The 12,779-nt window shown below is 44.4% G+C and overlaps 1 pseudogene; it reads right to left on the minus strand.

Annotated features, from left to right (window-relative positions):
* Window positions 1-10,890: 10,890 nt before the first annotated feature.
* LOC103257527 lies at window positions 10,891-12,269 on the minus strand (annotated as a pseudogene).
* Window positions 12,270-12,779: the final 510 nt, after the last annotated feature.

Below are 12,779 nucleotides of genomic sequence, written 5' to 3' on the forward strand. Positions count from 1 at the left end.
AATCTTTTTAATGAGATCTCATTCTTACCATATATATTTTCACTGTTATGATTATTTTCTCCATCTTCATGATTTTGACATTAGAATTGTTGGCTTCTGTTGTAACATAATAAGATAATTTTTGGAATGTTGATGTTTCTACCACTTTTCTTCAGCTGAGTTTCTGTTTTGGGCTTCCATTAAGATGTTTCCCTCCCATTATATTAGAATTGCAGTTTGAAGTGACTCTTCTCTTGCATTGAGCTGAAAAATTATATGCGTAAATTTTTCTTAGTGTGTAAACGTTTTATTATTGATAAAAATCGTTTGGGTTCTTTCCCTGAAACAACTCTATAGGCCTGATAGCTAGAAGAGTTTTTCTTTTCTTTTCTTAGCTAGAAGAGGTTTTCATAGGCTAGCCTCTTGTGCCACTTTTCAAACCTGGCTTCCCACAAGACTTCCAGAGCTGGGTACTCTAGGGCACGTTCATATTGTGCTACAATGTCTATGCCAACAGGAAGTAAGCTGGCACTGTGGGAGGAGGAAGTATCCCCAGAAGGCAAGCACAGTTCACAAGAACTTAATTACACATGGCTATGACTGCCAGGCACTGGACCCAAATTAAACGCCTGCTCCATTCAAATTCCTCTTGCCTGCGTCCGGAAAATGCCTGCAGCCATTCCGATGCCACTCAACGAAAGAGAAGTATGGTGGAGAGAAAGTGAAAGCAAGAGAGGACGAGATCCCAGTAAGCAGGTCCCACTTTTGCAAAGTAACACAAACATATGACCACGTGAGATTTTTCTAGATGCTTTCCCAGTGAGTAAACGAATATTTTGCTTTTATACCTACTACATGTTATGCACTGTGAATGGTACTGGGGACATATGGTCAACAAAAAGGAATAGTCTTCATCTTCACTGAACTTCCATCCTGGTGAAGATGACAAATAAGTAATTACAGTGACAGATTAATAATTTCAAGCAGTGTTAGATGCCATGAAAAAAACAAAAAACAAAATACTGCTGGGTGCAGTGGCTCACGCCTATAATCCCAGCACTTTGGGAGGCCAAGGTGAGAGGACTGCCTGAACCCATGGGTTCGAGACCAGCTTGTGCAACTTGGCAAGACCTCATCTCTACAATAAATCAAGAAAAATCAGCTGGACGTGATGGCGCACACCTGTATTTCCAGCTACTTGGAAGGCCGGGGCAGAAGGATCGCCTGAGCCCAGCAGGTGGAGGCTGTGATGGCTGTGAGTGTGCCAATGCACTCCAGCATGAGTGACAGAGTGAGACTCCGACTCAAAAAAATATGCATACTATGATAGAGAAACCCAATAGATTGGGTCAGGGAATAGAAATTAAGATGATCAGAGGAGATTTTGTGGAAAGTACCTTTATTCTTTTTCTACAATCAATGGAAAACATTGAAGAGTTTTTACAGGGACAGGGCATAACCCTGGCAGTTGTCTGAAGAAGGTATTAGAGGGCGCCGCGCTGGCGGCGGAGAGCAGTGGTCTGTCCGAGGGTGGTGGCCGCAGGGATGAGAAGCAGTGGGAGCCTGGCTCTGTCTTGCTCGTTGGATCCACAGGGTCAGCTGTCACAGTGGAAGCGGGAACTAGGGAGAAGGAAGATGGTTTCGCCTGACTTCGCCTTTAAGTAAACAACTGGAAACACACCGTAGGGGCCAGGGGAAAGTGTCCGCTTCGCCTGAGTCCCCTAAAGCTTCACCGGCAATAAGCAGATCAGCAGGAGTAAAGCAACACACGCGCATTTAAGTGCATAAGCACAGAGGAAGTGCATGAGAACGATTACCCCATAGCCCAGAGAGGTCCAGATGCTTACCCGTTCCCTTCTTTGTAGGGGAAGATGTCATTTCTGAGGGGTAGTAAGTGATTTTCAGGAAGAATGGATGGACCCGGGGAGCAGGCATTATCTCGTGGATAGTTCTCTTTGGAACTTAAATGGGACTGGAAAACAAACAGTGGTTTGGGATGACCTGGACTCGAATTATGGTGTTTAGTTTGCAGCCTCTTCCTTCGTGATGAGTTTTAATCTTCTCTGGTTAATATTTCGGGGAGGGGATTGAAGGCAGTTGTGTTCCTCTTTGGGGGTCCGGTTTGTAGGCAGACCAGAGAACCTCAGACAACGGCCTCGTCCTGTGTTTTGGGAGAGAAGGTGTGGGAGGGGTCAGAGAGAACTTAAGGTTGCTCTTTAGTTCAGCATGTCAAAGGGCCATCCTGGGGGTTATTATTGCTGAGTCTCAACACCACCACAAGGATTTATATGCAGAGGTAGACTGAAGAATTAGGGCCCTTCTGCCCCACATCTTTAAAATAAAAAATAATAAAAATCAAAGAATTAATGCCCTTCCTTTGCATGGTCCTCCCACAGTCGACGGAGAACTTAAAGCTGTGAATCCATTGGGACTTTCCCCAAAGTCCAGTCCTTCATAAAGGGGCTCCGTGTGTATGGACTCCGAGTCATCACTCTTATTTCCGGTCCTCAGAGGCATGCCTGTCTTCCCAACTACTGCCTTCTTTTCTGGAGACAGCCTGTAGAAGTGTGCACCCTTCCACAGAATCCTTAAGGGAGGAACCAAGAAGGAGGCTTTGACCTCCAAGTCCCACAGAGCAACCCAGGGAGTGGGTAAACTCTTCAAGCAGCAGGGTCTTCTTTGCAATTTACCCTAACTGCAGAAGGAATGCTTGTTGGAACTGAACTGCACCTTTCTCGAGGAAAAACATTCATTCTTAATGATAGTACAGCCTGACCCCTTTAAAGGAACCTGCCTGTCCTCCCTTGAATTATGCAAATTACATCATTATGCAGAGCAGGGCATACTCCTCTTAATGGCTTCTCCTTTAGTTAAGATTGTTAAAAAAGGAGCTTTGTCATCACAGTCCTAACAGGGACCTTATAAAATTTTGGTTATGGAGCCCGCACTCTCTGGGGAAAGGGGAGGCTATCTGTCTTCCCTAATTCCCACAACAACTGTTTGAAGTAGACATAGCTCTTACCCTTATCTTCTGAAAAAAACGAAGGCTTAAAGAAATATAGACTTCACATGGCCACACAGTCTTAAGTGGCAGAGCAAGGGATCAAGTTCAGATCTAACTTTAAGCCTCTTCTTCTTACCCAGGGACACGTGAGAGGCAACTCCTACCAGTTCACAAGAGCCAATTCTTAAATTTTCAGAGACGTTTTCGAGCTGGCTGTTAAACATCGCTGTATTAGGCTGTTTTCTGATGCTTATAGCAGAACATCCGAAGCTGGGTAGTGGACCAGAAAAGAAAATGTCCTTCCATAATGGAGGCCGAGAAGCCTGAAGGGGAGGACCGGACAGGCAAGGGTCTTCTTGCCGGAGGGGCCGCTGCAGGTCCCCAGGCAGCACAGGGCGACGCATGGGGAGGGGCTGAGCCTGCCAACAGCCGCTCCGGTCTCTCTTCCTCTTCTCAGGAAACCACCAGCACCATTCTCCTGATGACCCATTAATCCGTTATTCTACTGATTCATTAAGTCTGAAAGGATGAATCCATTCCTGAGGGCAAAGTCCTCATGCTCTGATCATCTATTAAAGGCCGCACATCCCAATACTGCCACACTGGGGATAAAAATCCACATCGGTATTGGAGAGGACATTCAACCCACAGTGACAGCAGCTGAAAAAATTAAATTAATGCGCTTTCAATAAATATTCAAAACACGTTACTCCCTGAGGATCTAGCTATGTTGTACTATCACTAATGCTTTGGGGCTTATGTAGATCTATTTTATCTTTGTGGTGGAAGCACTATATAGTGATCAGCACATTTTTTTCCTCCAAGTCTGTGTTTGGTGGCATCGTGTTTGTAGCTCGGAAGCTGCTGTGGTGGGAGGATTTACACCATGGAAACAGCAAACACTCAAAGCCGCACTCTGCCCACCCCCAGGCTGGCTGTTAAACATTCAGCATTATGCTAATTTCTTCACCATCACGTTATCTCACCCTTAAACAGGGATCACTTCTCTCTATGAAAATGTTATAACACAATTCACATGTTGGAGAGCTGGTCTCACAGATGCCATGTAATCCTGCACCCTTGTGTGCACCCTTGTGGTCTGAAGATTTCACACATTACGAGCTTAAGGAGGTAAATGAACTTATCTTTGCTTTCTTTCCTCACAATGAAAGAGCAGACTCCATTCTTCTCATGTTTCCAGATGCCTAATACATTATTAGAGTGCCACTTACTTAACAAACACCAGCGACGTGATAGATGTCCTTCAGTGGCTTTTCTGAGTAAGGGAGAAATTTAATATTTAGAAAATGAAATAAAACAGACTAAAGACAGAACTTATTTAGACTACAGACAGCAAAGACGGCTGAGGTTTGAATGCTGGCCGCTGGAAAACTCATGGTAAAACTTGCCAGTGGCATTGGAGGTGGAATTTTAAGAGGCGATTAGGCCATGAGGGCTTTGGGCTCAAAGGTGGGCTTACGCTTTTTAAAAGGGCCATGGGGATAGCGTCTCTCTCTTTGCTTTTCTGCCAGGCGAGGAGCAGCGCTCTTCCCCTCCAGAAACTCAGCATTCAAGGCCTCATCTTGTAAGTGGAGATCAGGCCTTTAGCAGACACCAAACCAATTGGCGCCTGACTTCCCAGCCTGTAGAATTGTAAGAAATGAGCTTCTGTTCTTTATAAATTACCTGGTTCCAGAGATTCTGTGATAGCAGCACAAACCAGACTAAGCCAGAGACATACTGAAGGATTTTAAATAAACTCTCTGCCCTCAGAGAATTCCGATATTAAGCAGGAAGTAACTAGAATTTGGGCCAAACAGTGGCTGATTTTCCCTCCACTGATTGTGTATCTCATTTTGAGTCTCATCGCAAAGTTTAGAAGAGCCAAAAAACCTTAGCCTCAGTTCCCACGTGAACTGAATACAGCTTATTTGCATAGCTAAGTCACATGCTGATCCATGCCCAGCGAAATCAAACTGAATTATTCTTCTGTATTAATGTTGAGGTACTGTTGTTCACAGATACTTAGGAAATCATAAATTTTCAGAACTCGACATGTAGGAAGCACTGCGACAGCCAAGCGTTTAGTAATGTATGCTGTTTCTCTCTAAATCACAAATTTCCAGAAAACCATAGGTAAATATGAAAAGCAAAAGATAACATAAAATCAGAAAATTGCTTCATTAAGAACGAATCTTTGACACAGTTCCTTACTCTCTAATGTAGAGCAACTACAAGGCATAAAATAACAGCTCCGAAGCTGAAAGTTTAGCCAGGACGGGTTTTTAAATTGGCCTTATTGGGTGACAGGTCCAATTCTGAATGTTTCATGGAACCACAAAATTAGGAATACCGTCAAGAAGAATCATTTCGTTTACCTCATTAGGCAGAAATATATGTATACCAGCATTCCCTAAAGTTACAAAAGATGTTAATAGGTATTACATGAAAAAGGATTAGTCAAATAAGCTTAAGAAACGCTGGGTTAAAAGAAAATATTTATTTACTACTGGACTGCTCAGAGCCCGTAATATGCAAATGCTTGCTGTGACCTTGAGGATATTTCCTGATGGCATTGACCTTGGAATCCTTAAGTCCTGGAGCAGGGCTAGGGGCCACTAACCCACCGGACACTCCGGGAAGTGCTAATCAATACAGAAATTATAATGGAAGAATCCCGACCTCTGAGTACGTTGGGAGAAAATTGCAACAGATGTGGGAACTCTTCTCCTGACAGACCCAAACTTCTCACTGAACTAAAAGGCATAGAGACCAATAATAAGAGAAGAAAACCACATTAAATAAAGAGAGCCTGTCATTCTTCAGATGAGACTTGTAAAAAACCTTCTTTAGGGAAGTTGCTTCTGTGCCCATTTTGTTGTTTTGTCTAACATTTTTCAGCTACATACCACAGTCGGGCCGTTGTTGAGTGGTCTAGGTTAGTGTCAGTAAATGTGACATGCAGACAGCACCAGCCTGTGACCTTTTCCAGACAATATGAGATGAGTGCAGAGGTTTCGTGGCATTTGATGATGCAATTTTGTATCTATGAGTCAAATAATTAAACATTAAAAATTAATGGAGGCTTATGTATGCCTCTTTACTTTAATTTCATTTTTCTAGTTATTAGCTTTTACTTTATTTTGCAAAAGTATCAGTCCTCAGCTAACTGAAAACTTAGCAACCACACCAACACCAAATGACCCCTCACAAAGAGTCTGACAGGGCTGTCTAGGTCAAACTCGGTGAGGAAGGTTTTATTTTGTAGTTGTGTGGTGTTTCTTTTCCAAGTGAGCATCTGAACTGGCATGTGCTTGATAGCAACCCCAGCGAGATGGGGTCGGCTGCTGAAGACAGCTTCTGTCCGTCAGCCCTGATCATACCCTCTCCAGGTTCTAAGAGCCAGCCTCTCCCCTGACTTCAGGCCTTAGAGAGTGCAGCCCCGCTGTTGCCAGCCACGGGGCTCTGCACAACCCTTGCTTTTTCTCCTATGTCTTTCCAAACCGTGATAAATGCAATTAAAACTCTTCTAAAGTTACCCAGCTAAGTGTCCCCTGTTGCCTGCTAGCCTCTGGCAGACAGTCACATCTCCGTCATTTTCTCTCTAGGTGTCCAAGCCACACTCTTTACTTCTGGAGTTTAAAAATATCAGCCGGGCTCGGTGGCTCAGCCTGTAATCCCGTGCCTTTGGGAGGCTGAGGTGAGTGGATTGCCTGAGCCCGCGGGTTCGAGACCTGCCTGGGCAGCGAGACCTCATCTCTACAATAAATTTTAAAAAATCAGCCGGGTGTGGTAGCGCATGCCTGTAATTCTGGCTACTTGGAAGGCTGAGGCAGAAGGATCGCCAGAGCCCAGCAGATCGAGGCTGCGGTGGCCAGAAGCAGCCACTGCACTCCAGTCTGGGCGACAGAGTGAGACTCCAACTCAAAAAAAAAAAAAAAAAAAAAAAAATATCCCAGGCCATGGAAAGGAGGAGGTCCACTCTGGACGAACCATTTAAAGGCTAAACAAAATCTCAAGGCTTAACCATTCTGGGAGATCAACCAGCGTCTTGTTGACTGCTCTCATGGTGGCTCTTCACAGACGGGGAACAAAAAGGATTCCTAACAGCGACTCAGCCCAGGGAATGTGTGCCAGTTATTTGAGTGGAAGCTGGGTGATGTCTGGACAGAGCCTCAGTCCTCTGCATCTCCCGGAAAACAGCCTTAGAGGATTCTGGCTTGGACGTGTCTTGGTGAGCACTTGATGCCGATGTCCCTCCTGGCAACATAGTCCTTCTTGGCTCCTTTTTCCCACCACGTGAAATTATGCTTGACCTTGGTACCAGAAAATAGTGCATATGTCTAAACGTCTTCCGCTCTGTACCTGGACCATGGCTTTTTGAACTTAAAATCAAGCACTTCTTGGATTCTCAAATTTCCATCACTCCAGGGTTGATGAGAAAGCTCCAAAAATCCAGGAGAAGACATGCCATGAAGCATTGTGGGGCAGGAATCCTTTCAATGCACACCCAAATGTTCCCATCTGGGAAGATCACCCATGACAGCAGTCAGCAAGATACTTGCTGATCTTCCAGAAAGCGTCAGCCTTGAGATTTTGTTTAGCCTTTAAATGACCCAACCAGAGTGAATATCCTCATTTCCATAGCCTAGGATATTTTTGTCAATAAATTTTGATAGGTCCATTTCAAAATGATAGCACTAGTACATATGTTTTTCTTCCTTCTCCTTCCAAAAGTGTCCTTGAAATAAACACTATAAATTCACAAAGGTACTGAGAACACAATGACAAACTAAAGATTTTAACGAATGCTTCAAAACCACAGGCAATTAAAACCTAATCAATAGAGAAATTATAGAGGAAGAATCCCGACCTCCGAATATGTGCAGGAGAAAATTGCAACAGAGGTGGGAACTCTTCTCATGACAGACCAAAACTTCTCACTGAACGAAAAGGCATAGAGACCAATCACAAGAGAAGAAAATTTATCAGAAAGAACAGCAAACTGGCTGTTCCGGGAATTTGCCTTAGGAAGACCTGAAGCCCGAACCTGCCAGTAGGGTGTCAGGCCTACAATTTACCTGTTATCTCCTCAATCTTTCCGTGGCTCTGATGAATGCTCCGGGAGTGCTGCCAAGCACAGTAACTTCAAGTGTTAAGCAGAAGGAGAAATCTCAAGGGACCCATAAGGTATGAAACGCAGATGAGCATATTAAGAGAAGCACTCTAAAGAGCCGTGAAGTCGTCTTTCTAGAGGTCGGGCGACTTCAGGGGGTTTTGAGGGCGAGAGGGTCTTGCACATGCAGCTGGCAGTGCTGCTGTGTTTTCTGCACTTTAGCACCATTTGTGGAGAGTCGGGCCCCTGCCTTATGCTTAAAGAAGCTTGTGTGAGCAGTGTTTCTCCAATCACATTATGATCCTATTTTGACTGCCTGAAGATTGGTGTCAGGAGTGGGAGAGAAAAACAAACAAAAATGTCAGAGCGTATTCACCATATAGTGGATGTAAGTGCAAGCTCCAGTTCCCCACTGCCTTAGTGTAAATCTTGCCTCAGGTATTTACAAAGAATGCAATATTAACCTCTCACATCCCAGTTGCTTATCTCCAAAATGAATTAAAAAAACTTTGATTCTCAGGACATTTAAGGTTCTTATAGCATTTCAGTGAGTTAATACATACAAAGTCCTATGTACTTGTCATATAGGAGATGCTTTAAATTGTTATTTTATAATTATTTTAAGACGGAGTCTGCAAATATTTTCTGTAAAAGTCCAGATAGTAAATATTCTAGAATTTATAGGCCAAATATGATCCCTGCTGCATATTCTCTGCATATGTTCACAACTCTTTAAAAGTATATACTTTTAAATGTTTGGCTTGTAGGCCATAAAACAGGCTACAGATCAGATTTGGCCTGTAGCTTGCTAACCTCCATCTTAAACACTCTTCCACTTTCTATTTAAAGAGCAAGCATCCTTTTCTTTCTTTTTAAGAAGTGGCAGCCTCACATTGAGATCTAAATCACCTATAAAAAATGAATAAAAAGATAAAGGAAGATTATTCCTCCAAGATTTGTAGACTTAGAGAAAACACACGCATTGCCAGTCTTTTTCTTATCTCAGTTGGGCCCAATCCAAGAGAGTCATCTCCTCTAAACAAAATTATGCCTGGGAGAATAAATTATTTATCCTCTTTAGATGAATTATGTTGACAACATTACAATTCAATATTGTTAGAAACCATGTATCATCCTGGAAATAAACTTATAGTTATCAGTTATTTAGATACTTTCTGTCTAAACATTTTTCTACTTAGAATGCATAAGAGGGGTTGTTAAATGGATCATATCAAGCAGAGGGAAAATATATAAAGGAGTTAAAAAGTGGATCAAGGTTAGTAAGATACCAAGAACTGTAGCATCAGGAAGGTGGGGAAGGAACAAGCTGGGGCATGGGCTGAGCGCTGGTGCAACAGAACTGCGCAGGTGCTGAGACTGCAGCCAGGCCGCACCCCTGAACATGGAGAGCCAAGCCAGAAGTCGGGTGGAAGTGGCGTTTGAGCAAATCAGGTGTACGACCACATAAGACCTTCAGAGGGAAGGATGTCTCCTAAATAAGTTCTGGTTCTAACTGGACACATGGAATGAGAGATTATAGCTTCTTTTTCTTCCAGAAATATTTTAATAAAAATTGGCCACTTCCAAGAGACATCCACTGCATGCCCATCAATAAAAGGGAACCATTAACAAAATGAAAAATGTACCATATGGCTATGATTTAAAGAAAAAAATGCAGACACTTGAGCACATCAGGAAAGTTCAATATTAAAGTCACATTCCTTTGTATGGGCTATGATTAGGAAGCTGATTAGATACCAGAATGAAACTTATTACAAATGTTCAACTGTTTAGGTCAAAGGACCTCTATAGTAGCATCTGTCTTCAAAGGCATTCCCGTTTGAGACTCAGTGTTAGAATAAGGCATAACAAATGTTAACAGAAGACACACAGGGTGATGAAAAAGGGACTCTACAATTCCCCACATACTCTGAATCTGATAAAATAAATCCAGATTTTTAAAAATTATTTTTCTTTAAACAATTGCCAAGACTGGAATCAAAGATAAATAGAAGGCACAACAGTTTTGCTCTGTTTTTTTGGTTATCTGGATTTTGGATTTTTTTGTTTTTACAAATACAAATTAAACATTAAAAAACTCAAAAAAATCAAACAGTTCAAGAAAAGCATATCAGTTGCATCCTAGACATTTAGAACCTATCACTATTTAAATTTCAATGGTAAAAACAGGTTTCAGGATACTTTTGTGATCGTGTATCAAAAGGAAAAAACTCTATTAAAATCCTTTATTCAGTTTTTAGCCATACCAGTGAGAATCAAAATTGTCAAGTTTTCCAACGGCCATTTCTCCACACCAGAAGGTAGTCATGAAACGATTTGGGTTTTTCCTGCCTTCAAAATGTTTACCAAATCCTGTATTTCTTACAGGCTTCTGAAACACGCAGAAAATAAGTAAGAAATATTCCAATGAATGAAAATACCAAACGCGAGTAATAAGCAAGACACATTCCTTTGGGGAAACGTCTGTTTAAAAAAGTCCAGCCTGTAAATGCAGAGCAAGGAAATTCAGCCTTGTTCTCTCCTTCGTCGTTAAAAGTCCGTCACTCCTAAAACATCATTCCACGAAATTGGAAGTCAAGGACAAGAGGCCGGGGAGGTGGGCTGGGAAGGGGGCACACACCCGGACTCCAGATGAAGCAAAACCGCACAAGCTTCAGCCGTGTGTAACAGACTAGGGTCACACTCCAAGATACCGAGGGCGGGTTGAAGAAATCCACCTGTCGCAGGAGCTAAGGTCTGCACCGCAGCGTGGAGACCGGTGGAGACCAATTCACAGCGGTGGGCGGCGCCCCTGCCCACTCCACATCCCGGCTTCCGCGCCAGGCCTCCACCGGGAGGGCCTCCCTTCCACCGCGCAGCCACCCCGAGGGCCTCGAAGGCGGTTCCCTCGACAGTCCCCTTCCCTGGAGCTGGCGTCTCTTTCCTTCCACACGCACGACGGACCTCGCCTCTGCGCGTGTCGGGCCGGAAGACGTCTTGCAGCTCTGCTGCGTCCACGTCACGAGGCAGGGGGCCAGGCCGGAGCTGGTGACGTCCGCTGTCGCACAGTTCTTTGGGGTCCAGCATCACCCGGCTCGCCAGCCTCCCGGCTTGGCCTGGGTCCCCTCTGGGGAGGAACAGTTATTCGTTGTCCCTCTGAGGCCTCTGCGGTGGAATCTGGGACTCAGGCTTAGACTCTGGACGGCGCAGCGAAGCTGGTCCCTTCACCACATGAGGCGGTATCCCAGGAACCGGAGCAGCTCCACGGGGTGCAGGGTCCTGCTGGTCGCAGATGCCCAAGGAGGCGTCCCACGTCCCCCCGCACCGTCTGAGCTGCGTCTGCAGGCGCAGGAGAAGAACCCTTCTGAGCATCTCCAGAAGCAGCTTCTCCCAACACCGGCTCAGACGTTTCCTCTTGGGTTGCAGAGACAGGTTCCTCCAAATGTTCTCCCGTGTCACTTCTGACAACAGTCTGGCCATAGGACGTTCCAGAATCCTCAGGTACCGCCTCGGGTATTTGCTGTCTTTCTTCCAGTCCTCTGCTTCTTCCTCAGATCCCTCCTGAGGTTCAGGGACAAAGCCATCCAAGGCCTCGTCCTGGTACCCGAAGAGTTCATGGTGAACACAGAACTTGTTTGCAAGAGCCCTCGGGGGCAAGGGCAGACGTCTGCACGGATCTCCTCGGAGCCTGGTATCCTTGGCGGGAAGCCCCATCACCTGGACCACCACGCCGTCATTCAGAGTGGCGTGAGCATCGACGTGGCGGATCTGGGTGTGGCAGGGAGGAAGTTTTGCGACGTGACTTTCCCATGGACTTCCGCCTGCCCGTAGACTGCGTCAGCTGGCTTTCCATTTGAGTCCAGTTGCCCATGGACATAAGGAGAGCTCTTGCCATAAAACCTATGCAGCATGTCCAGAGCCTGGCTTGGCAGTGTGTGATACTGTCTCATAAATTCCCGCTGACCAGCAGGGGACTGGGCTTCTCCATCTCCACTGCTTTGGTCAGTTCAACCTCAGGATTTCCTGGATGCCGTGGGTCGCCGTGAGTGGAGGTCGCATGGGTCCCAACTTACAGACGTGCTCGGGTGGCCCCTGCTCCTGGTGCGTGCCCAGTGGAGGCCCGCACCGGGCGAGGTTATAGTTTTGCAGGTCACGAACAGCCTGATGCATCCAAGTTCCTGGAAATGCCTTAGGTGAAGAAGCACTTGAAATAAAAAACAGAATTTTAACACCAAATTTCTGGTCATAGTCAAAATCAGCCTGTCAAGATTTTGGCAAAACCATATTCTAAATTTATGACTCTTTGAAGGTTCAACTGACCAAATTATAAGAATACAGTCATTGGGGTTATCTTTCAGGGGATCACATATTTAATAAAAATTGCCCTTAACAGTATATAGGAATGCTATGCTTTTATTTGTATAGGAATATTTGAAGTGAAGCTCCCTATTGCTAAGACTTAACAAATGTTCTGTTTTTGTCTTATGTGAAAATGAAAAGCATTAGAAACAGACAAAAACATTGCTATAATTACTCATAAAGGGATTTCAGAATACTCAAATATATTTTAAACATGATATTGAATATGAACTATGTTATAATCCAATGTGCTATTATATTATCTATATCGAGTTGAATCTTGTGGAACGAGGCAAAGTAACCACAGAAATTGTTCCACCT

Source organism: Carlito syrichta, unplaced genomic scaffold, assembly GCF_000164805.1.
Source record: "Carlito syrichta isolate Samal-C Ts95f unplaced genomic scaffold, Tarsius_syrichta-2.0.1 Scaffold301783, whole genome shotgun sequence".
NCBI lineage: Eukaryota > Metazoa > Chordata > Mammalia > Primates > Tarsiidae > Carlito > Carlito syrichta.